Source organism: Pogona vitticeps, chromosome 7 (assembly GCF_051106095.1).
Source record: "Pogona vitticeps strain Pit_001003342236 chromosome 7, PviZW2.1, whole genome shotgun sequence".
Lineage (NCBI taxonomy): Eukaryota > Metazoa > Chordata > Lepidosauria > Squamata > Agamidae > Pogona > Pogona vitticeps.
In genome coordinates this window covers 20,158,148-20,181,674 of record NC_135789.1, presented here as the reverse complement: position 1 = coordinate 20,181,674, position 23,527 = coordinate 20,158,148, and the positions used below count along the sequence as shown (strand labels likewise).

At 46.7% G+C, this 23,527-nt stretch overlaps 2 protein-coding genes across 4 annotated transcripts in view; both read left to right on the top strand.

Moving 5' to 3' along the window:
- LOC144583991 (uncharacterized) overlaps positions 1 to 23,527 on the top strand; it is a 484,560-nt gene that overhangs the window by 83,700 nt on the left and 377,333 nt on the right. The gene's annotated exons all lie outside the window — the stretch shown is intronic.
- LOC144583992 (uncharacterized) overlaps positions 1 to 23,527 on the top strand; it is a 130,158-nt gene that overhangs the window by 53,853 nt on the left and 52,778 nt on the right. Inside the window, exon 1 of one of the 3 annotated variants that reach the window (XR_013537966.1) lies at positions 12,476 to 13,551. The exons of the other annotated variants lie outside the window; for them this stretch is intronic. The gene's annotated coding sequence lies outside the window, so the exon portion shown is untranslated. Of the gene's footprint in view, positions 1 to 12,475; positions 13,552 to 23,527 lie in introns of those variants that run through there. 3 annotated transcript variants of the gene reach the window in all.

The window sequence follows — 23,527 nt, the reverse complement described above, 5'->3', positions numbered from 1 at the left end:
GGCATTATTTCCGTGAGGGATTTCTCACTTTGTGTCAGAATGAGGCCATAAGCACTGGGTTTGTTTTTTGTTTGGTTTGGTTTGGTTTTGTTTTTCCCTATCAAGGTCTCTGCAATTTGCACAAAAGGTCTCTGCGCAAAACTCTCCCCTGTTTTCTTTGGGAAGCAAAATGCACATCTTGCAGAGCAAGCACTGAGGAATTTGCAAACAAACCTCTTCAGGGCTTCCAGGGCTCAACTATCCTTGTACAAAATAAACCATATTGGAATGGAAGGACTGTTACTGAGAGGAAGATACCTTGTCTTCTTGTGGGCACAGAGGTGAGATCTCGTGGTGCCTCCTTCTCAGGTGAGGATGGACGACTCTTGTACAACTACTGCTGGCTTGGAAAGGACAACGTCAAAGCTCTCGGCCATGTCGTTGCTTAAGGTCAGAAAGTCCATCAGAAATGGTGGGAGGCAGCCCAGCTAGTACACCACTACAGTGGGCTTAAATAAGCAGGGATTCAAGGGTAGACTCAAGAGGAAGGATGAGATTTCCTTCATTCGAGGACCTCCAGTCTTGGAAGTTGCCTAGAATCCCCCAAGCAGATTTCTGGGGCCGGGAGTGGAGAAGCTCAAACATAAAGAGGCGTCTTTCTCCCGCCATGCTTTGCTTCATTCTGTGGTTCTCTGGCTGGGAAAGAAGAAAGGAGCAACCCTTCAGTCCCAACACACCTCCTCCCAGGAGCCCCTCCGCTGCTCCGTGGGAAGGATAAGGGCCCCTTTCCCTTGGACTCTAAGCCGTGCGACCAAAGGGCCTTCCCGTCTTCTTCCCCGTTGGAGCACCCGTGGAACGAAGCAGAGACGGTGGAAGCAGAAGGATGTGACTTCTGCCTTCAGGCTTTCAGTCTCCTCGCCTCAGACGCCTCCCCGGGAGATTCTAGGCAACGTCTGTGACTGGAAGGCTTAGAATCACAAAGATCCCATCCCTGCATAAGAGCCGAACCTTCTGGATGGACGGACGGAAATCTGCAAATTTCACTCCTAAAATAGTTTCCTTTAACAACGAAATTTATGAAATGTGTATCCTCGTTGCAAAGAGGGAGCCCCCAAATGCCCACCCCATCTCTCAAAGGGAGATTCGTGGTAGTCTCCCCATTGCTCAGTGGGGGCTGTGACCATCCATCGCCATCCACTGCGGCCATGGCTTCCAACCGTTCTGTTTGGGACGAAGCTTCTGCCTTCTCCTCAGAAGTCATCCCAGAGGAGTGACGCCTGGGATGGGGACCTGGGGCGATTTGGGACTCCCTGTCGAGTCCAACTTAAGTTGCATCGGCGGACTCGACTCGGACTTAACCCAGTTTTTGTTTGTTTGAAGACTCAGACTTAACTTGTGACTCTGACCTGTTTTCCTCGAGTCGCATTGTCCAGTCTGTAGCCCACGCACCCTCCTTCTCTCTCCCTCCTTCCCGGCAATCAATAAGCAGTACTTGTAGGGGAGGTTTTGGGAAGGACACAGAGGGGCATACTGCCACGGTTGCGCCCCCCACCCCTGCTCTGGAGCCCCTCCTAGGCCTTGAGCAAGGGCCCTGCACCCAGATGCATGCACGCTGCCACAGTTTGGGAGGGATGCTGTTGCTGGCACACACTCACCCACAAACACACACAGATGGTGATTCCTGCTCGGCCATTGCGGGGAGCAGCAGCAACGGGGCCAGCATGGAGGTGGGTAGCAACAGAGGATGTTGCTGCCACCGGGACATCCAAGAAGGAAGGGGAGTGGAGTGGCCGGGGCAGGGGGAACTTGCCAGGGCTTTTGGGGACTACAACTCCCAGAATTCCCCAGGCAGGCACTTGGGGCTTGGACCCAAAGACTTGCCAGCAACCCTGGGTGCAATACTTTGATCTGGCGAGGGCCATGTTTCTTGTCTGGAAGAGCAGCATCAACCCACACCAGTCAAAGCAGGTAGAACCCATGCTGCTCCACAAGCCCCACTGGGTGTGGGCAAAACATGGGCAGATTAATCTGCTGGTGGATGGCACTCTGGTATGCGTTGATAACCATTTTACATGTAAGGCTGCAATTAATCTGGTTAGCTCTAGATTTGCTGCAGATTTCCTCTTGCCACCATTAACAAAGTCCACTCTTGAGCAAGGCAACGCTGGCGCAGGAACTCCATCGAGTTGGACAACTTGGCCATGATGGGAGAAGCAAAGTGTCATTCCCCACACCCCACACCCCCTTTTTTTGGCCACAAAACTGGAAATGCTTTTGAAATGATGGGCATTTGTTTCCGGCTTTGACTTTGGTTTATAGGGTCCTTGGCACCTCTGGGAAGTCTCCCGGGGTGGACGATGAAACACTTCTCTTCTCTTCCCCCCCGCCCGGCCAGGGGAATCTAAGGGGCAGGTGCTTTGTGGAGGTCTTGGCCACACCGCAATGACCCATTTCACCCCTCTCTCTCCTTTAGATGTCGTCATTAGGAGCCACGTCTTTTAGTCCTCCTTCCACATGGGCAAAGAGGCAGAAAGTGGACACAGTGCTGGGAAGGTGATCCCTTTCCCGCCCCCCCCCCCCCCAAGTAACACAATGGTTCTATTAGCCGGTTAACGTTAAAGCACAGACAGAAGGTTGGAGGGTGATCACAGTCCGTTTCAGCCTTCATGATATTTACCGGGTCGTGGCCTCGCTCGTCACTCAGCCCTTTTCTGACCCGTAGAAACCATGCAAAGAGTGAGCAAGAAGCTGGTAAGCCACTGCAGTGAAGGGGGACGTTTAGGAGATTGAACCCACAGAAAAGAACCAATTGAAGATGTGTTGTTAGGCATTTTTGCTATCCACCCTGCTCTGGTGAGGGGTTGGAATTCTTTTCTATTTTATTTTATTTTTTATCCGGCATTCTTGGGACTCTGTACGTCTGTGAGTCTACGGCCTTCCAGAGACATCTATGCCGTTTGGTCCTCCACGGGTTTTGAGGAGCTAAGGTAGGTCCTCCTTGAGGAAAGTAAGAGTTGGCCAAAAGGAGAGCGGAGAGGATAAGATACTAGAAGCTTCTGCTTGTTGTTATGAGGTTGAGCTTGTGAGTTATTGTGACTGTGAGATTTCCAGGTAATGGTTTCAGACAGACAGCATTGAAGAAATGATAATGTCTTTGGTGAGGAACCAGTTCTACATTTATCAGTCTTGGGAGTATGATGTGGTTATTTGAACACTTTATTCAAACATCATCATCATCATCATCATCATCATCATCATCATCATCATCATCATCATCATCATGTGTCATCAAGTCAATTCTGACATGGGTTTTCCATCCTGGGACCACCAGACTCTTGCAAACAGGAAACCGATTTGTGACAAAACTTGATATCCTCTCTTTGGAGGTGGGGGTGGCACAGGGAAACAATCCAGAAATGAATTGGTGTCACTGGCCATCATCATCATGTGCCCTCAAGTTAATTCTGACTCACAGTACAGTATTACTTTTGTGGGGTTTTCCAGGCAGAGAATAGACAGAAGTGGTTCCCCATTTCCTTTTTCTGGAGACTTTTCTGGGCCTGCGCAACTTCCCCAAAGCCTGCCAGGGTCGTTCTTCTCCTGGGAGGCCCATTGGGGGAATCGAACTCCCAACCTCTTCAACCAGGTACCTCACCTTTTTGAAGATCAGGACAACGTTGGCCCTCCTCCCATCCTCTGGCACCTCTCCCGTTTCCCATGATTTCCAGAAAAGAATGGGTGGCGGTTCTGAGAGTTCATCGGCTAGTTCCTTCAGTTCTCTTGGATGCAGTTCATCCAGCTCTGGAGATTTGAACTCGTTTAAGGTGGTAAGGTATCCCTTGACTATTGGTTTATCCATCTCCAGCTGCAGTCCTGTCCTCCCCCCCACTTGCACTTCCCATTTGCCTGGAATGGGGGGGGGGGCATAGCCATAGAAAAAAACAAGCTAAAGTAAGAATTGGGCACTTCTGCCATTCCTTTGTCATTGGTTACCAATTTTCCATCCATACCAAATAGCTGAGCCACTATTTATTTTCTCTCCCTTTGGCTATACTCATACCTGAGCAATGTGTACCTGAATCCCACCTTGCTCATCTTGGCTCCTTCTCCGCATTGGCCTTTTTAACGCCATCCCTGCAATTCTTTCCTGTTTTCCCACACTGGAGGTGAGAACTCCTGTGGGGGCTGGACAGTTTGCAGCAGGTTGCCTTCCCATGTCTTGTCTTGACAAACAGGGTGCGAACAAGACACAGATAAGATACCCTCATATCTCTTGTTGCAACCAAGGTCTGAAACGAGAGTTTAATTTTCCCACCCACTCACCCACATTCGATCAATATAGGAAACCATTACATTGAAATACTTCCCTGCCCCGCCCCCCGCCCGCCCCCCAAGGAAGGAACCAGATGAGTTTTCCAAAGCTCTCTATTAATCTTTCCTCTGTAGGCTGTGAATTGAATCACAGTAATTCCACATATGTTAATGGAAAATACTGCTGGGAGGCATTAATAGCAATTCAATCTGAAAGATAGGATTTGCTTTGGTGCAATGTACGTTTGGGATTAACGGAAGGCACTTTTCAAAAGGAGTTTAAGTTTTAAGTAGAAACAAGGAAGCACATTCCTTAAAATAATCCTATGAAATGCAAGCCGAGTTCACATTTACGTGGGTTACGTGTATATCAACAATTAGAAACCTTATTCGTCTGCCCTCCAACAAGAAAGGGGTTTCTTCTGTAGGAGATTAATCTGGCAGGTTGACGGTCTCCACATGCATTTTACGTAGCCTCCGTCCAGTTTGTAAAGGCATTCGAGAATTTCAAAAATCAAAATTTTCACTGGCTTAATTCAGTAAGAACACCAATGGTGAACAACGAGGCTGTTGTGTTGCCCCTAAAAGTAGTAGTCCTGCCACTGGACCAAAAAGGTCCCACCTGGGCACAGACGAGGTTCAACCTAGAGCGCTCTTCCTTGGACATGGTTTGGTTGTTAAGCAATACATCACATCAGACTGCGACCGACGTGGCTCAGATCGTGTGATCTGTTTACCACGTGATCACACCGTGAAACTGTTTGGTCGTGTCTCTTAAGGTTCTCATGGTGCAATTCTCTTAAAAAACTAGCCCGGTTCATTTGCCACCTACAGCAACCTGGGGATCTTCAGCAAAGGCTTTGCCTTTTTTGTTTAATACTGACAAGATTCGGACAGATGGCCGACGCTGGGGCTGCAATCTCTGCCATGCTGCTGCTGTTGCTTCCTCCAGCCTGCCTCTGGCCTTCAGACACACACACACCCCACAACACTCTGGAGTCCTCTTATATGTCCGTTTTGGACATGCATTGCCTTGAGTTTCCTCTCCTTACTGTTGAAATCTTAATCACTTCGGCCAATTTGGGTTTGTTCCAGAACTGATTTGGTACAAATCACTTTAATCCTGACCAATTCATTTTGTGTTTCACTGCCCTATTTTGTATCGTTCATTTATCTGGATAGTTTAAAAAGCACTAAACAAGTATACAGTATCTTCAATATATTCCAAAATGGATCCCTAAAAGACAAGAGTTTGAGTCAAGCGATAGGGAGGGGGAAGATGTGAGCAGAGTTTTTCCGTGGCCAGCTTTAGCTTCCAGCACAGAAAAGGAGCATTTCAGGAGCACTCTGTGGTCCCTGTGCTTGCCCGTGGAAGAGCCAACAAGATTCCCTGGCTGCTCTGCTCGTTCTCCCTGAGCAGCTGTTTCTTGGATTATTTCCTGCCACTGTCGCTCACATGTGGTGATCTCTCAGCTGCAGACAGAAACACATTACAGTCACTTTCCTGTGTGGACAAAAAACTCTGAGGGGGCCTGAAAACAGCAAAAAAGGAAAAGGACACATATAGAAAGTGGAAGAAACGCCAGATCACAAAGGAAGAGTATAGACAAGTAGCAAGAAATTGCAAGAAGATTGCTTCCGCCAGTGAGTAACGAAGCTTCACGAGAGCCCTCTGTATTAGAGGAAGAGGAGGAAAGATATATAGAAGGCCTTGATTCCACTGTGTCATGAATGCATCCCCCAGAGAGTCCTTGCCCAGCCCCGCTCTGGATGCATACGTGATGAACTTGGCATTGAGATGAGACGCGAAGATGTCCACAGTGGGAGTTCCCCAAAGGTAACAAAGTTTGTGGAACACTCGGGTGTTGAGCTCCCACTCGTGTGTTTGATGTGGGAAACGGCTGAGATGGTCTGCCAGTGCATTCTCTGTTGTTGATACATGTATGGCTACCAGGAATACATGATGTAGGTAGCACCACTCCCAAAGATGAACGGCAAGATAAAGTAGAGATTGTGAGCGAGTCCCTCCTTGTTTGTTGATATAGTACATGGTCGTGGTGTTGTCCGTTATCACCTGAACACCACGACCCTGCACCATGGGAAGAAAAGCCCGAAGTGCCTTTATGACAGCTATCATCTCTAGATGGTTGAGGTGTAGGTTGATTTCCTAGGAGGACCAGAGAGCATGCACCTTGTGTTGGCCATAATGTGCTCCCCAGCCTGTTGGGCTGCCGTCTGTAGTTACAGTGGGGTCTCGACTTACGAACGACCCTACTTGCGAACAATTCAACTTACGAACGCGCCCTATAGGGGAAATAAGAACTCAACATATGAACTTCCCTCGAGTTACATACAGGAAAAAAAGTGCCCCCTCCCTCCCCTTAGAGGCTTCTGGAGGGGAAAAAAGGGTCAGAAACTTAAAAATAAATAAAAGAAAGTCACTTACCAGGCCTTGGTATCCCCCAAACAGCAGGAAGAAGAGCAGGAAACAGCTAAAAGCCGACACCCAGAAGGGAGCCTGGCAGCCATTTTGTGATTTTCCCTGCTCCTGCACCCTCCTCTCCCCGCCTTTCACCTGATGGGCTGGCTCTGAAGAGACTTGGGGAGGCTTGCTCAGCACCTAAAAGGCCTGCCTGTGTGTCTTTGTGCTGAAAAAATCAGCACGACATGCTTTAAAACATGATTTAAAATTGGCTTCGTTGAAAAAAAAGATTTCTAAAGTGCTTTGCAAACTGTTCCCTGCCTTCCTCCTAGTTTCCTGAACCTAAGGGGAAAAAAAGAAAAAATATCCCCCTCTAGCGGTTGAAGGCGGAATAGCAGCTTCCCATTAGTTTCTATGGACGGAAAAGAGCAGATACAGATCAAATGGTTTTCAATGCATTCCTATGGGAAATGCAGATTTAACCTGCAAACTTTTTGACTTGAGAACCGCCTTACAATACGGATTAAGTTCTCAAGTCAAGACCCCACTGTATAGGTTTCAACTTGGTGGCACAGAACACACACAGAGAAGGCAAGAGCTGTTCAGCAGTGGAAGATGTCAACCTAGGATGTTGGTAGCCGCCTGGCTACGGAGTGCTTTACTGGTGGCGGTCCACCAACCCCCTTCCCCCCTGATATTCAGGAAGCATTTTAAAACATTGCTTTCTAGAGAAGTCTTTCAGGATTTCCTCCCTCTATAACTGTTGGTTGTACGTTATGTGTTTTCCTTTCCTGGTGTTGCCGTCTTAGGTGTGGCGTGTGTGGCGGTGTGTCTTCTAATGTTTCTGAGGGGGTTGGGGGTTGTATTGGCTCTTGTTCTGTGTTGCTATATTCTGTTGGAACTATCCAGAGTCGTAGCATGGTGCTAGATGGGAGCATGGTTTACAAGTGAAACAAACAAATAAACAAAGGTTTTGGAGAACAGGTTTGAATCCCTGCCTAGCCAGGGAGTGGAACTGGCGAAGACAGTTTTTCCAGGTCTCACTTACTTTGAAAGCACTTTTGGAGTTCACTCAAAGTCGGTTCCAACTTCCCAGCATATCACGGACTCACTCACTAGAGGTGTTCTTTTGTCATCTGTCAGACAGATGGGTAAATAAATACAGTAAATAAATGGAAACCAAATGCAATAAACGTTTCAGTGATAGGAAGCAGAATACAAGTTAATAATGAGTTGATAATAATTTCTTTTCGCTACGTATTTGTTAACTATGAAAGGGTTGTTCACCAAACTCGTATGATGGCCTAAATTAATTCCTCAATACTAGGCAAGGGTCCTGCTGAGTGAGCTATAAAATGTATTACCAAAAGAACTTTGAAAAAAATACTTTGCTCCAGGGGAATAATTTCAAAGGCATTAGCCGTTAACAACCACCTTGGGATCAACGTATCTAGGCGGTTTATTTCTGAGTCTTAGTATTTTTTTTATCTTTGGAAGACATTTGTACCTCATAAAACGTAGTGCAGTAGCATATTAAATATTTTTTATCTTTTTTTCTGGTTTGATCTTTGGTGGACCGCAGCCCCATTTCTCAGTGGTCGAGTACTCCCCCAGAAGGCAAATATTTACCCACATGTTCCAGGGGAAAAGATGTTATGATGATGATGGAGCAAGTTCAGAGGAGGGGAACAAGAATGCTCAGGGGGCTGGAAACAGAGACTTATGAGGAAAGGCTGAAAGAATTGAAGAAAAGAAGATTGAAGGGGAGATAGGAGAGCACTCTTCAAAGTCTCGCTAGGCGGTCCTACAGAGGAGAGGCAAAATCTGTTCTCCATCATCCCAGAGGGCAGGAGACGCAACGATGGGCTCAAGCAAAAGGAAGCCGGATTTCGGTTGAATATCAGGAAAAATTGTTAAAGTAGTACGACAATGGAAACAACCTCAGGAGGCAGTCAGCACTTCAATGCTGGAGGCCTTCCAGAGAAATGCACCCGATGCATAATGACTCACGAGGAAGTCCTTGCTGTGGGCCACAGGGCTCCTGCCTAAAGCGAAAGGCAATGGGTGGGACTGCAGGCCTCGATCCACCTTCGGTTCCTGTCCCAGTTCATCGGGGCTGCTAAAAGAGGAGATAAACCCATGGAAAAACAGTGGGGTTGGACCCCTGTGGGAAAAGGCCATTTTGGGGGGGAGTCGGCCTTTTCCTCCCAAGCTCAACCTGCACACCAGCCTGGAGCACCCCAGGGTGCAGCCTTATCTGGGTAAAAGCGCAAGCAGAGGCACTAGGGGGTGGGGGTGGGGGTGGGGCAAAGGAAGGCACCCTTACTCAAGGCCAACTTGACCGGGGGCAGCCTGGGCTGCTCCGCCATCTTCCAGCCCAGGCAGGTGAGCATGGCTGCCCCACCCGCCCGCCCGCAGCTCTGCTCCGCCTCCTGCCACCATCCCTGATGGCTTGGCCAGCTGAACCAGTAGCCTGTCACCAGCAAGCCCGTACAACGCTCGGGTTTCAAAAGAGCCAGATGGACCTCTGCCTAACCTTAAGGGACCCCATTGAGTCAAAGGCCTTTGTATCTCATGGTACAGGGGACAGGAGGTTGAAGGAGGGGTCCCATGATAGAATGAAGGCACGATGCTGGACTCTGGCAGACATTCCTGCAAACCTTGAACTTTTCCTGAATTTATTTTTGCTGTGTGCAAACGGTCCCCTAGGCCAGCAAAGGGGGGAACCCCCCCTCCCCAGTACTTAGCAGTTATAGGAATTGATCCTGGATTTATCTTTGATGGTACTCTGCCATGTTTGGGATTTTTTTTCTTTCACCATTCGTCATATGGAAATTTGCTGACAAACAAATGGCTTGCAGAGAGTTTAAGAACTTTCAGAAAGAGAGAGCTTTAACTTGGCATCATCTACAGCTTACATCATTCTGAACTGAAACCTTGGCAAGTGAGTTACGTTGCAGACTAAGCCATGGGAACCAATCTTTCCAGTCTAATATTGAACATCAGAACTTTTCAGCATAATATAACAAGTTGCAAAATCCCAAAATAATGCAGTGTTGTAGTGTTGCCATTAACCAGCTGCAATCTCTACGCAAGTAGGAGAACCGCAGTGGTAAGGGCGTACGTCATTTCTAGAAAATTCTGGGAGATCCGTCTTAAGATGGAATCGACTCCATGACCCATAATCACAATCATGATTAATAATTATTGTTCTCCCTTCTTTGACGCACACCTTAATATGGTGAGAGCCTCTGAGTGTGTTGCAGAAACCAAGAATGATGCCTTCAGAAGGCCAGGATCCATGATGAGCCTGGACCCCGAGCAGGGTCACCCAAGGTGGAAGGGTCACAGCCGAGGCACCAGACCAAGAGATGTCCACCCTCCTCTGGCGTAACAGCCCCCTCGGCAGAAGAGAAGGGATGGTTCCAGTGGGGGTGTGGATGGGTAAACATCTGGAATCGGAGCTACTGGGCAGCAGTGATAACTGAAGGAGACACGGATGAAGGAGGCAACAGTGGTGACACTCAAGCTAACTTTTGTTAGTAACGCGCAGAAGGCAGCAATGCAAACCACTGCTGAAATTTTCTTACCTTGAAAAACATATGATGAGACAGTCCAAAATGAAAATAAAGAGAGAGAGAGAGAGAGAGAGAGAGAGAATGCTGGAAGATGAGACCCCTAGGCCAGAAAGCACTGAGGAACAGCAAAGAAGAAGTGTGAATTGCACTGTTGCTAATGGTGCATCTAGATTAGGGCTGAAAGGACATCTAGATGGCTGATGTGCATAGAGTTGAAAGGAAAGTCTAATGCTGCACAACACATACAGTGGGAACATGAGAAGTATGAATAAAGGTAAACTGGAAAGTGCAAAGCAAGAAGAGGAATTTATAAGTATTGCAGTGCTTGGTACTGGTGAACTAAAGTGGACTGGAGTAGGATATATTCAGTCAGACAACTATGAAGTGTTCTACTCTGGAAATGACAAATTCAGAACAAAAGGAGTGGTTCCAATAATGAGACAAGATGTAGCACAGGCAGTTAGGGGCTACAATGTGAAATCTGACTATATAATATCAATCAGATTGCGGAAAACTACTAGCATAACCATCATTCCAGTCTATGCTCCAACTACAGATGCTAAAGAAGATGACATGGAAACCTTTTTGCAAGCACCCAGGAGCAAATTGGTTGCACACCCAAAAGAAGACATGCTTATACTCATTGGTGATTGCAACACAAAATTAGGAAACAAAGCTGAACCAAATATTGCTGGAAAAGTTGGTCTAAGGATCAAAAACTAAGCAGGAAAATGGCTCAGAGAGATATTTGAAGCCAACAATCTGTTTATTGCAAATACATGCTTCAAGAAACTAAACAGAAAGCTATTCAAATAAGATAGTCAATACAGAAACCAAATAGATCCAGAAGCAAAAATGACAAAGCTGTGGCCATCCTACTTTAAGCACATGGTGACAAGGCAAGATTTGCTGGACAAGACAATAATGCTGAGAAAAGTTGAAGGCAGGAGGAAAAGAGGAAGACCAAATAAGATATGGGCTGACTTCCTAAAGGAAGCCATGGGCTTGAATTTACAAAAGAGCTGAGCAAGATTGTTGAGGGCAGGAGACACTTTGGTGACTTGATGACACCAAACAACAGCAAGGACAATCATGGTTACATTGTGGATGTGTGTCATCCCTGTGGTAAAAGCCATTTAACTTGGTCTACAAATGCTGTGATCCCTCAAATGAATGTTTATTGAATAGGAATCTGGCATCCCTTTTGAGAGACGCCCCACCCACCCCCATACAACCCATACCACTGAAGAACCACGAGTGGCCCCGCGGGGCGCTGTCATCCGCAGTGTCAACAAGGAGAGGGTTCTGTTCCCTCCTCAGGACCGTTTCCCCCAAAGAACCCTGGTTTTAAAGATGGGCTTCATGGTGTTTCACTGGATGTATTGATAGCAACACAGCTGCAGTTATTGTCTGTTCTTTAAAGGGGTTAACACAGCACATCTCAAAATAAAACGGAGAACAGTTCAGTCATTCTAAGGTTTTCAGAAATATTCAGTGGTTTTCTTGCTAATAAGAATCCCCTGTTAGTGGTGAAGGAAATAGCCCCCTTTTTTACTTCCCCAAACTGAAAAAGAAACTTACTAATGTCCGTCCTTCCTTCCTTCCTTCCTTCCTTCCTTCCTTCCTTCCTTCCTTCCTTCCTTCCTTCCTTCCTTCCTTCCTTCCTTCCTTCCTCCTTCTTTACATTACTGTATCATCTCTTTCCCGCCTTTCCCTCCTACTTTGCTTGTTTCTTTTCTTCCTTCCTTCTTTTTCTCCTCCCTTCCTCCCTCATTCCCTCCCTATCTCTCACCTTTCCTTCTAACAATCAGCAGCTAATTTCTTTCTTCCTTTTTCCTGCACTAGCTTTTTCATTCCTTCCTTGATGCCTCCTTCCCTCCCTCCCTCCCTCCCTCCCTCCCTCCCTTCTATGCATTGTCCATTCCTTCCTTCCATTCTTATTTCCTTCATTTCTTCCTTCTTTCCCTCTTTCTTTCTTGCTTGCTTGTTTGCTTCCTTCTTTCTATCCATCATGAGCTCCTTCCTTCCTTCTATCTATCATCAGTGCCTTCCTTCCTTCCTTCCTTCCTTCCTTCCTTCCTTCCTTCCTTCCTTCCGGGGAAGATAAACAGGCAGTGGCACTTGAAACAAAATGGTTCATTTTGATGTGAATGAAATGACTCCTTGTCAGTTTGGTGGAGCCCGGAGTATTATATAAGCCAATCTGTGGATTTTTCATGGACTCATAGAATCCAAGTGAAATGCAACTCAATATCTCTTTACATAAATAATTGAGACCTGGATATCAAAGATAAAAAAAAGTAAGGGTGAGGAAGGGAAAATCTGCAAATAGCAAATTTTACCGCATGTTTATGTGATGTATATTCTCTGAGAATATTTTTAAGATGTACGTATATTTCAAAAATATTTTCCACCTCTGTTTCTAAAGAGATCCCAAAAGGATTTTAAATATTTTTCCTTTTTTAAAAGAAAGAACAGACGGTGATACCCAGAGGGGGAAATACGTTGTTTTCTAAATGGTGCCTTAGAATGACTGTAAATGCCTAGGAACAAATTTAGTCTCTCTCTGTTGTTGTTGTCCGACTCTTCTGTTTTTGTACTCCTATACTAGTCTCAATTATGGGTATTTTAAGCAGCAAGAATCTTAGTTCCAGAAAGGAAAAGAGGCGTCTAGGGGGCAGTAGTAGCTCCTCTCCAGTACTTGTGGGCCTGCTTTGAAGTAAGCTGATGAGTTTACTATCAGGCTGTGGAGATGGAGTCTTGTTATAAATTTAGCCCGTATCTTTCAGTTAATGAACTACTTTTTTTCAGTCCCTGAGCCAGAAATGCTGCATCTTCTTCTTGGCTTGTCAGCATCTTTACTTGACTGCGCTCGGCATCTACCGTATGCTTTCTACTCCAGAGTACTGATTTACAGCGTGCTGCTGCTGCTGCTGCTGAGTAACTACTACAGCTGCTTTACTATCCAATTACTGAAGCCCAGTAGGGTCCTCCTAGCAAGTCATGATTTTAGCCCTCTAAATGCTACCAATTTCATGGAAAAAGAGAAAAGAAAGACGGAAAGGGCCAGGAGCTGGGGGGTGGAGGGTGGGGGAGGCAGGGGAGGAAGAGTCTCCGGGCTTGTTTAAATAAGCTTGCATGGTGTTCTGCCTTTGCAAGTCACTGCACTTATTTTGGCTCCTTTGGGACCGTTTAACCAACCAGCCACAGCCACCGAGGCAGCATGGGCCGTGGAAGGCGCTCGCTGGGCATCCTCGTCAGGTAAGACTTTGCTTTCTGGCCTGAAAATTGGGGAACGGAGGGAGAAGGAGCCGAGGGGGGGTCTCTGAGTGTGGGGGGACAGATGGGGGGGTCATGGGTCAGGAGGTTTTCTGCCCCACGTATCCCTCCTCCTGGTGTGGCATTCCTGTTTTTCCTTTCCAAGTTGGGAATTGGTGGATTGATGCCTGTCTGGATCCTGCCCTCCCTCCCTTGCAGCAGCTGAAGCATCATCTCCTGAACTGTAATTTGTGGGGACCTGACCTTCTTCCCTGCGAGGGGGAGGCGGGCAGCCTCAGCAGCCGTTACGTCCATCTGGAGGCCCCCACCTTCCATCACCTCTCGGAGGCTTGTCACTCCAAGGTGTGAGAGCCCTGGCTTGTTGTGGGTGGAGTGTCGGGAGAGCGCACAGTGGGCTCCTTGTGCCAGCCTGTGCCAGGCATCTCCCTCTCTCTCTCTCTAGCAGTGGCCGGCGAGATCCCAAAGGGACGCTTAGCAGCAGACCTTGGTGGATGGAGAAAGCCACCTTGTTCTTTCTCCCCAGTATTGCACCTTGGCATGGCGCATGGTCTGCCCACCCGTGATAACTGCCATCGCTCGCAATCACTGCTGGACTTATTAATATAACCCAGCCATTTTATGCACTGTAAATGATTATCCTCATATCTTCAAATAACTGATTCCATTGTGTTATTCATTGATCTAGCAAGTCAGCATGAACCATTTGGTTTGGGTTATTTTTGAAGGATGCACAACATATTGAGTTCTGCTTTCTTTATCCCCCCACACACATACACGCACAAATACATACACACACATACAATCTATGTTCATTTGACTCTGTTAGCTGTTTTGTAAACCTAACGAATAATAACATTCTCTCTCTTTTTTTTAACCATGGGCTGTATTTTTTGTCCAAATGGCTAATGGCAAATGCTGTAAAATTGTAATGGATTTACTTGGCTGTTGTTAAGGACCTCTTGGTCAAAATATGACGTAAAGGGAGAATATAATGACATTTATGAATTGCTTTTGCTTTCCCCTCACCCTCCCGTAGCACTGTGCTTAGCAATGGACTGCCTTCCTCTCTGCCTCCTTGCTTCTGAGCTGTTTAATAAACGCAATCATTTCCATCGGAGAGTTGGGCAATGTGTTGCCATGTTGCTTCTTGGACCCTCCATAACTTTGAATGGGGAATTCATAGGTGAAGGCAAGGACCATATAAAAAACTCAGGTAGAATTCAGGCTTTGGATAAGGGGAGCATAAAAAGGCATGGCTTTCCTCTGGATTTAAAAAGGCATGGAAGCAATGGCGGTTTGGTGCAGATGTGAAAAGGATGAAATCCAATTTCCAAAGAAGTGTTTGCTTTTTAATGAGATGGTTCATGGTTAGCACATCATGTACTAAGTGCAGGGTGACGGATGATGCTCTGCAAATGATGCTTTCTGTGGCTAGAGAATGTGCACAACAGATAGTTTAAACAATATATTTCACCACATAATTTTTTTAAAAAAGGTTTTTAATTAAAAAATAGTAATTTCAATTGGTTGGTTTTTAATGTTTGCCTTATTCTAGTTATTGTGATGAAACAGACTAGCATAGCTATCTATGGTTAGGCCTCAACTTGAGTCCTGTGTCCAGTGAGTGCTTCTACACTGGAGACATTCAAGAGAAAATGGGAAAACTACCTGGCAGATAACCTTTGATTTGTATTCCTGCAGTGAGCAGGGTTTGGACTCTCAATGGCTTTAGAGGCCCCTTTAAACTTCATGATTCTCTGATGCTAGGAGCTCTTTTAAAATATTTTTAATTTATTTTGATTTAAGATCTTGGCTGCATTGTTCTTGTTTGCAGTAGACCTGTTGTTTTTAATATCTCTTGCTCAGGTTTATGATTGTGCAATAAAGAAAGTGACACTGAGGTCAAACTAGACATTAAGGGGAAGGTGTATTGTAGATTGTTTTCGCCTCAGAATCATGCCTTAGCCATTCAACTGGCAACAGAATTTGGAGCTGACCTTCCAGTGGCCAGTCACTAAATAAAGTGCAGAGAGAGCAAATTATGGAACTGAAGAAAATCATAAGGAAAACTTGAGGCAGCACCATGTACGGTATCTAGTTTGACCCTTAGAAATCCTTTTCTTTAACTAGCTCAAGAATTCAAGAAGTCTACTAACCTAGCTGGTTTGCTCTGCAAATACCAGTAGCTGAGTCTGAATTTAAGAATCGTGGGCCCTGCCTTCCATCAGGTCCGATCACTGGTCCGTCCAGTTCAGTACTGGCCAGGCAGCAGGTGGTAAAGCTCTTGTCTGACCACATGGTGTTTGGCTGCAGTTCGGTCCCTTTTGACCATTGGCCATGCTAGCTAGGAGGATGGGGGTTGGGAGACATTTGCAGCCGGAGGACCATAGAAGCGCCCTCCCTGATCTTCGAAGAAAGGCCGAGGCTTGTCGAGGCTTTAGAAAGGTGCCTTTCCTGTCCTAGCTAGACATTTCTGGGTTTTGCAGCCTTTGCGGACGTGCCCAGGCTTTAAGATCATCAGGAGGAGCCTTTCTCTCGGTCCCGCCACCTTCACAGGCACTCTTGGTAGGTACAGAGGAGAGGGCCTTCTCTGTGGCTGCTTCCAGAGACTCTGGAACTCCCTCCCACTGGAGGCCAGGCTGGCCCCATCATGGCTGTACTTCCTCAAGCAGGCAAAGGTGAATTGAAGGGTATCAGCTGACAGAGAATGTGGATGTGCTACAGTATGTGCTACAGCACTGTACTGTATGTCCTGTAGAACGACAGCATTTTTCCTGGTGGGAAGACGCAACCACGTGCTATGCTTCAGGCGGATCATGTTTAAGGCCACCAGGCAAGGGCGCCTTCAAGAGACCGTCTTCACACCATGCATGTTGTGTCTTTAGAATTTCGGTCTCCTTTACCATGGAGTTGGGGGGACACTCCTCCAGGCAACACTCCAAGGCAAGAAACTTTCCGGGCTGCCGGCGATACGCTTGCACCCTTTGCTTCTGCCTCTAATGCATATTGAGGGACCCCCAACACCCTTGGTGCTGTGTGAGGAAAGGTTGAGTTATACCCACTGTGACAAATAGGGAACGAAAGTCCTAGATCTTTAGGTGGCTAACAGAACTGACGGCAAGTATCGAAATGATAACACGGAAAGGATTTGGGGTACGGTTGGGGATTTTGGGGAACCCCATGGACCATCCAAAAGCAACAGCGGCCGGTCCTGGAGGCGACCCAGGTGAGGAAAGAGAATTTTAAGCAACTTGGTTGACATGTGATTTTTCCCCCGTGGGAGGCTCTGGGACCATCTGGAGAAGTGCCTGCGTTCTTCCGTGTCATCCTTTTCCCGTGACAGCACCGAGGGAGCCCAAACAACCCAAGGAAAAATGGGCAGAACATTTGGGTCTGAGCGAGATAAGGCCGAATAACAAGGTGCACGTGGGGGGCACAGTGCAGAGCATCTTTCCCTCATGAGCGAGAATTGTAAGGAAATGAGCAGCCATTAAGGATCAAATAGCAACTACTTCACGTTATCTGCCCATTTAACTCAGGCAGAGCGGCTCTTTGATGTGCTGTATGCGGATAGTTATTACACACAATCTCATTCAGCACCAGACCGCCCTGTCCATTTTTCTGTCCCTTTCCAGCAGCCTCAAGGTTGCACCTTTAATTGGCTTTCATGGCGTTGTCACCGACCGTGTACTATGGTTCAAAATGTTTATTCCTGAGTCAGCTTAGCTGGGTTTGTCAGACAATCCCGTGGCAGAGGAAGCCACGTCCTTTTTAAAAAGTACAACGGTTGCTTCTTAGAAGGATGGAAAAGGAAACAATATGAGCGGGAAGCCTCCCAGTGTCCATGGAGACCAAAGGACATTTGGGTGGGAGAGCCAGGAGGCTGCGGAGTCGACCTCTGCAAGGCACCATGTACACACCATGCTCCGACATAGCACATGGCCAACAGATCTCCACAAAACTAGGGTGGCAACTACCTGCTACTGTCTGCTTAATGTTGCTTTTACAACAGGCAAGAAAGAAAACTAGGGAGCAGATTTTTGGATTCCTTGGATGGCAACCCCATGATTCTACATTCTGGGACTTCTCTCTGACAGTCAGATTTCCTGTAGCTGCTACTAAATGTGACTCTCCTTGGAGAAGGATCTCAGCTGGAAGGCTTTAAGGCCGAGCTCGGCCTACCTCCACCCAAGCTTCCTGTCCCAGCCCCAGCACGAGATGGGAGCTTCCTTTCTGAACAGGAAGCGAGGCAGGGCTAGGCCTAGCTCAGCCCCAAATGGCTGACCTCCCATTGAGGTCTTCCTGCCTCCCTGTTTTGGTGGTGGTCTCTCCTTCCCTCAGTCTTCCCAGATGAGCCACATTTACAGGTTTGTAAGATGTCAGGCTGTTGGGAAGAACTCCCAGAATGGAGGACTATGGGGTTTGTAGTCTGAGAAATCTGAAAATCTCATCACCATGGCAACATGGAAAGAAATTTGGAGTGAGAGTCCCTATTGCTCTCAAACTGCCGCCTCTCTTATTTCCCAGACTGGCTGGCGAACCCCCCCCAAAAAAAACATGTGCATCAGCGTAATCCTGTGTAAGGCCTTTGAATTACTGTGAAGGGGGCTTTTGGGAGAAGATGGCCCTTGCCGGTGAAGGCTGCCATTTTCCTTACCAGAAGCCCTTGTTGGACACCACTCAGCTGACGGCTGCTGCCTGCTAAAAGGAATAATATGTCAACAGATCCCTCCACACATTAAAAATTACTGGTATGGTTGTATTTAATATACAGAATGTGGAAAGATAAGTTATTTAAACAGCATCACAACCCAATATAAAATGAAATAGAACTCTACTACACAACATTGTGGGCTGAAACACAAGTGTTAGCGTTGTTATATCTTTCCATGGAACAGGGTGAAGGATAGCAACAATCAAGTAATGTTACTTCATGAATCAAAGGAAACCAGTGTCCTCAAAATGACCACAACTCTGTGAAAATTTTAGAACCTTAACCTTGATGTTAATTTTTTCGTCAGGACCAGTCAGTATGAAAAACCAGTGTTTTGATCTCGCTTTGCAATTGACTGCAATGGACACTGTAGCTGATAAATCATAAATATGTATTACCTTTTGTCTGTTTCATGATGAGTTGACATCTGTAAGAATGAAGAACAGGGCACTACAGTTATTGTTCAGCTGGTTCTAATTTCCAATTCTTTAAAAATTAATTCAAAAAAGATGAAACCTTTTGGACGAGCCTAGCATGTACAGTATGTAACTATGGACCAACGAGTTAATGTTTCCGCCAATATTTGGCAGCTACAGTAATTCTTCTTCCAGATTTGTTTTTAAATACTACAGAGTTGGCTGAAATAGGGGATCATTTTAGCTCTGTGTTCAAACCTCCGATTTTGGGCTCACTGTATGTTCTGCTCGGGTTTTAAGGCAAAATCTGTTAGGACATCAAGCCCAGCCTGTCTAAAAATAGTTCTCATTGTGTGAAGATGTGTTTGTCCCATTATCCTATGCCTCTTTTTGGATGAGAAGATGGGGAGAGGATGGGGGCGTAAATGCAATGGCACTCTGACCCACGACGGCCCAAGGTTCCTGCCCCACCCATGGCAATGTCTGGCGAGGGGGTCCCACCATTAATGAGCAGGGAGAAGGTGAGCCTGACACCCAGAATGAGGCCCTCATGGGGATGTCAGCTCTGGGGATCGAGTGGGGCAGCCCTTGGACGAAAGAAGGCAACTGGTCCGTCCCTGACAGATAATGGTGGCTGTCAAAGCTGCCTGCCACCGGTGGAGGCAGAACCCTTGCAGAAGTGGACGAAGGAAGAGGCAAACTGGAATAAATGTGGGACCAGCAACCAGAGGCCCTTTCGAGGGGGGGTCGCGAAAGGCATGGGGGAGAGGAACTCAGGGAAGGGGAACCAGCATCCACTGCCAGGTGGAGAGAGGAAGGCGTTGGCGAAGGAGCCTGCGGAGACGCCCAAGAGAGAGGGGGTCCAAGATATTCTGGGCAGAGGAACCAGGAAACACCCCCCCCCCTATGGACTGGGACTCAATTTACGCCCTCCCTGGCTGTCCTACTGGGGAGAGAGAAAGGGAGGTGCTGGAGTGAGGTCAGGAGAGCCCACACTTATCCAGTGCTGACATGGACAGAGGAAGCCGCCGTGCGAGCATCACTGTCAGGGAGAGCAGGAGGAGAGGAGAGCGGGAAGCTGGGACAGGCGGGTTCCCCCACGTTAGGGGCACAGCAGCCCCCTCTCTTAGGAGCAAGGCAGCCCTGGAGGAGCCCCATCTCTGGGCTTCAGGAAATGGACAAGCTGGGAGCCTGGTGACAGAAACTGGGGCCCATAGGGGGGATCTCAGCCCTTCTCAGAAGAGGGGACTGGGGGCCAAAGTACAGGGGAGGAAACAATGGTGGTCTAGGGATGGAATCAGGACAAGGACTCTACGCAAGCGGTTCACCTGAGGGATCGTTTCCGCCCCTCCAACTTCCAGTCCATCCATCCATCCATCCCAGGGAGTCTGATCGTGGGGGTGTTTAACGGACCAAAGGATGGGGAGGGGGATGTCCTGCAGAAGCCGACAGGGTCGGCTGGGCTCACAAATACCAACAGGCAGTTGTTCTTGGTGTCTAATGTTTGCATCCGTATTATATTGCTGGGGTATTTGGGCCTCCTCTGTAAGGGAGTCTTGCCAGTTCATGAGCCGCCTGGGTGAAAAATTTATTTTTCTTCAAGAAAGAAAAAGCCAAAGGACCAAAAAAAAGAAAAGAAAAAGAAAAAAGAAAGAAAGAAAAGAAGAAGAAGAAGAAGAAGAAGAAGAAGAAGAAGAAGAAGAAGAAGAAGAAGAAGAAGAAGAAGAAGAAGAAGAAGAAGAAGAAGAAATTGTTCTTTTGCTAACCATTGGCATCAACTAAGAAAATCACAAGTTCAAGTAAATAAAAATCATCCCAGAAACAACATTATATATACCTGTCTCCGACCGCTCCATCAGCCTACAAGTGGGGGAGAAGGGTTGAGGGCCACGTCAGCTGTTTGGCAAACTCTGGTCCACTTTTTGGACACGACAGCTAGCGCACACGAAGACCTTCAATGGGCTCTTGCCAGGTTCCCTTTTTGGGAAAAGGAGTTTCACTCCTCACCCTTATTGAACCAAGAGACACAAGGCAGAAGGTGCTGTTTTGTGGGAGGGGGGATTTCAGTGGAGCCGCTGCCGGGGTTTTAAGAGAGCATGAAAACACCAGGTCATTGACAAGGAGGAGAAAAGCGACTTAAGGGATCCCTCAGAAGGCCAAAGCTGGGAATGTGGGCGCACTGGATCCTGACATAAGGCAGGTGCTTAGGTCTTCTTTGACTCCCACCCATTCAGACACGATCATCCGTGGTCAACCACGGTCCTGATTATTTGTTGTCCTGTCACCCATGGATATGGATCCCAGAGAAAGATTCCTGTCCCCTATCGCCTGATTACACACTAACGGTCCTTCAGTATTAGAGTGCTCACTGATCACGGGTTATCTATCACATATTTATTTGTTTGTGTTATTTTTAGGCTAAAGCACAATGTGCACGGCCAGCCCAGAAGTCGGGTGCTTGTTTTGTTCACGACCACAATGCTCTATAACTGCCATTAGTGTGACTGGTGGGGTCGGGTGTTCATTTTAATGGATGGTATGACTGGACTGCCAATAGGCACCTTAATGAGCCATTTTAATTACCTGTTTTTAAATTGGAAATTTTCTCTTGCATTATATACAGTGAAGCCCTTTCGTCATAACCAATAAGGTTCTTGTTGTTGTTGTTGTCTTTCGGTGTGACTAGCTGATGGAGGAAAGCAGACCCCGGTTGACAGGATTTCACAGGGACTGTATAACTGGAGGCTGTTGATCAGTATTGTGGTTGGGCAAAGGCTTGATCCCAGTTGACTTGTCAGGGACCGAAAAGCAGAGAGGCCACGAGAACGAATCCTGGCTGGAGAGTTGTGTACGGAAACTGTAATCCCAGCCTTTGGTGTGATGGATCTGATGGAGCTTCTGGAAAAATCTCTTGAATCTTCCATAGCATCAGGGAGTTTAGCTAATCCTTACCTTTAGATAGGAAGACATGGGAAAAACAAGAAGGAGGAGGGAGGAATAAGCAGAACAACCCCTGCTTATTGTTTGTGACTCAACTTATCAAGTCGATTCAGTCCCCTTCGGTTCTCTGGATCTTATCGTTTTGTGAAGAGTTTGGAACAATAAGGGAACGATATTGTTGTTTTGACAAACGAATCCTGCATGTATTTGCCTTGGGAATAAGACATGACTATTTGCACTGCTTTTTCAAACAGATGTTTTATTCAGTTAAACACCTCAGGTGGTGAAATATTGGCTTGTATGAGGAAGCAGACAGTAGCAGAGTTACTTTGGTGTATTTATAAACACACCGGCCCAAGAGGTATTGTGGACTGAATGTTGGACGAGGGGCAGAGGAGACCTGGGTTCAAATTTCCACTCAGCCTTGGGAACTCACCGAGGAGATGGCCGTTGTGAACTAAGTACCCGCATTACGTTCAGGACCGTGTATAGTATGAAAACTCTGTTAGGCAATCATCTTGATAGCAGAACATATTATATATGTTTTATCTATATTTGCACCCACCTGCTCACTCACCTGCCTAGATTGATAAAAGCCAGATATTTCTGGAACAAGAGAGGAGTTGAAAAATTTGAAATGTCAAAGAAAGTTACTTTCTGGTTCGAACAAAACATTTGTTCTATCTCTCTGAAAAAATCATACCTCGTTTCCCCCTGATTTCTACAGTTTGTCCTCGGTTTTCCCTGAATTCCCCCTGTGACGAAGGCGGGATCAGGCAGGATGCTAGTGGTTTTCTCATGGGTGTGTAGGATTGACTGTTGTAGTCAATAAAAACTGAAGGCAAAATAACCCAGACATCTCATAAGAATATCATCAGGAGCCCTTGTGCATTACGACATGTCTTTCCTTTGTTGTTTATGCGTACCAATAATGGACATCAAACAGAGTCATTATGTAAATTATGCCAAGGCTGGAATATATTGGAAGAAGAGTAATGAGACAATTAATGTGCATAACTGGTGTAATATGGACCTACAGAACCTAATTTGCATGTGCTATTGTGATGTGCTGTCAGGTTGCCTCAGAGCGATGAACGAGCATTCTCCAACGTGTCCTGTCTTCAACTCAAGCCTGTGGCTTCCTTTATTGAGCAAATTTGTCTCGTATTTGGTCTTTGGCTTCTCCTGCTGCCTCTCAAGTTAATCTCTTCTCAGGAGATTGTCCAAAATACAATAGCCTCGTTTTTGTCTTTTGTGTTGCCCTGCAGCGTTCAGGCTCGGTTACTTTCATGGTGGTCTGTGGTATACAAACATCTCTCCTCCTGTGCCGTATTTCGAGCAAATCAGTCTGAATCAATATTTCTGAGAATCAGTAGTACGATAGTGATTTTTAATCACCACTATGAATGAAACAATATTTCCAATGATTCCATTTGCATATGGTGGCCCAGGTTTTTATAAGTGGATGATGGCAATCCTAGGAGGAACTTCTAGACAAATCTTGGAGTGCCATGGAGAGAGATGGATACCCATAGGATTCCTTTCGTTTATGAGGGGTGAGAACTTTGTTTCGTACGCTTTTGAGACTAATCTATGAAAATTCATTCGTTTCTTTGTACTGTATGTCGATTGAGGGAAAACTAGGCTTTTGAAAGAAAATGAATGTGGGCGGGGAAAAAACCCTTAGAGATCCACCCATCCAGGCAGAAAGCTTTGCGGGTTCAGATTCTAGCTGACGGCAGCAAAGGGAGATGAGAAGCAGGGCCGCTCCACCAGTCCTGCTGATTCCCCCCTACCAACATCCCCTTTTGTTTCTTCCATTCCCTCCCCCAAAGGAGCGACATGAGGCAGGGGGAGGGATGTCTGAAAGTCTACCTTCTTGGACCAT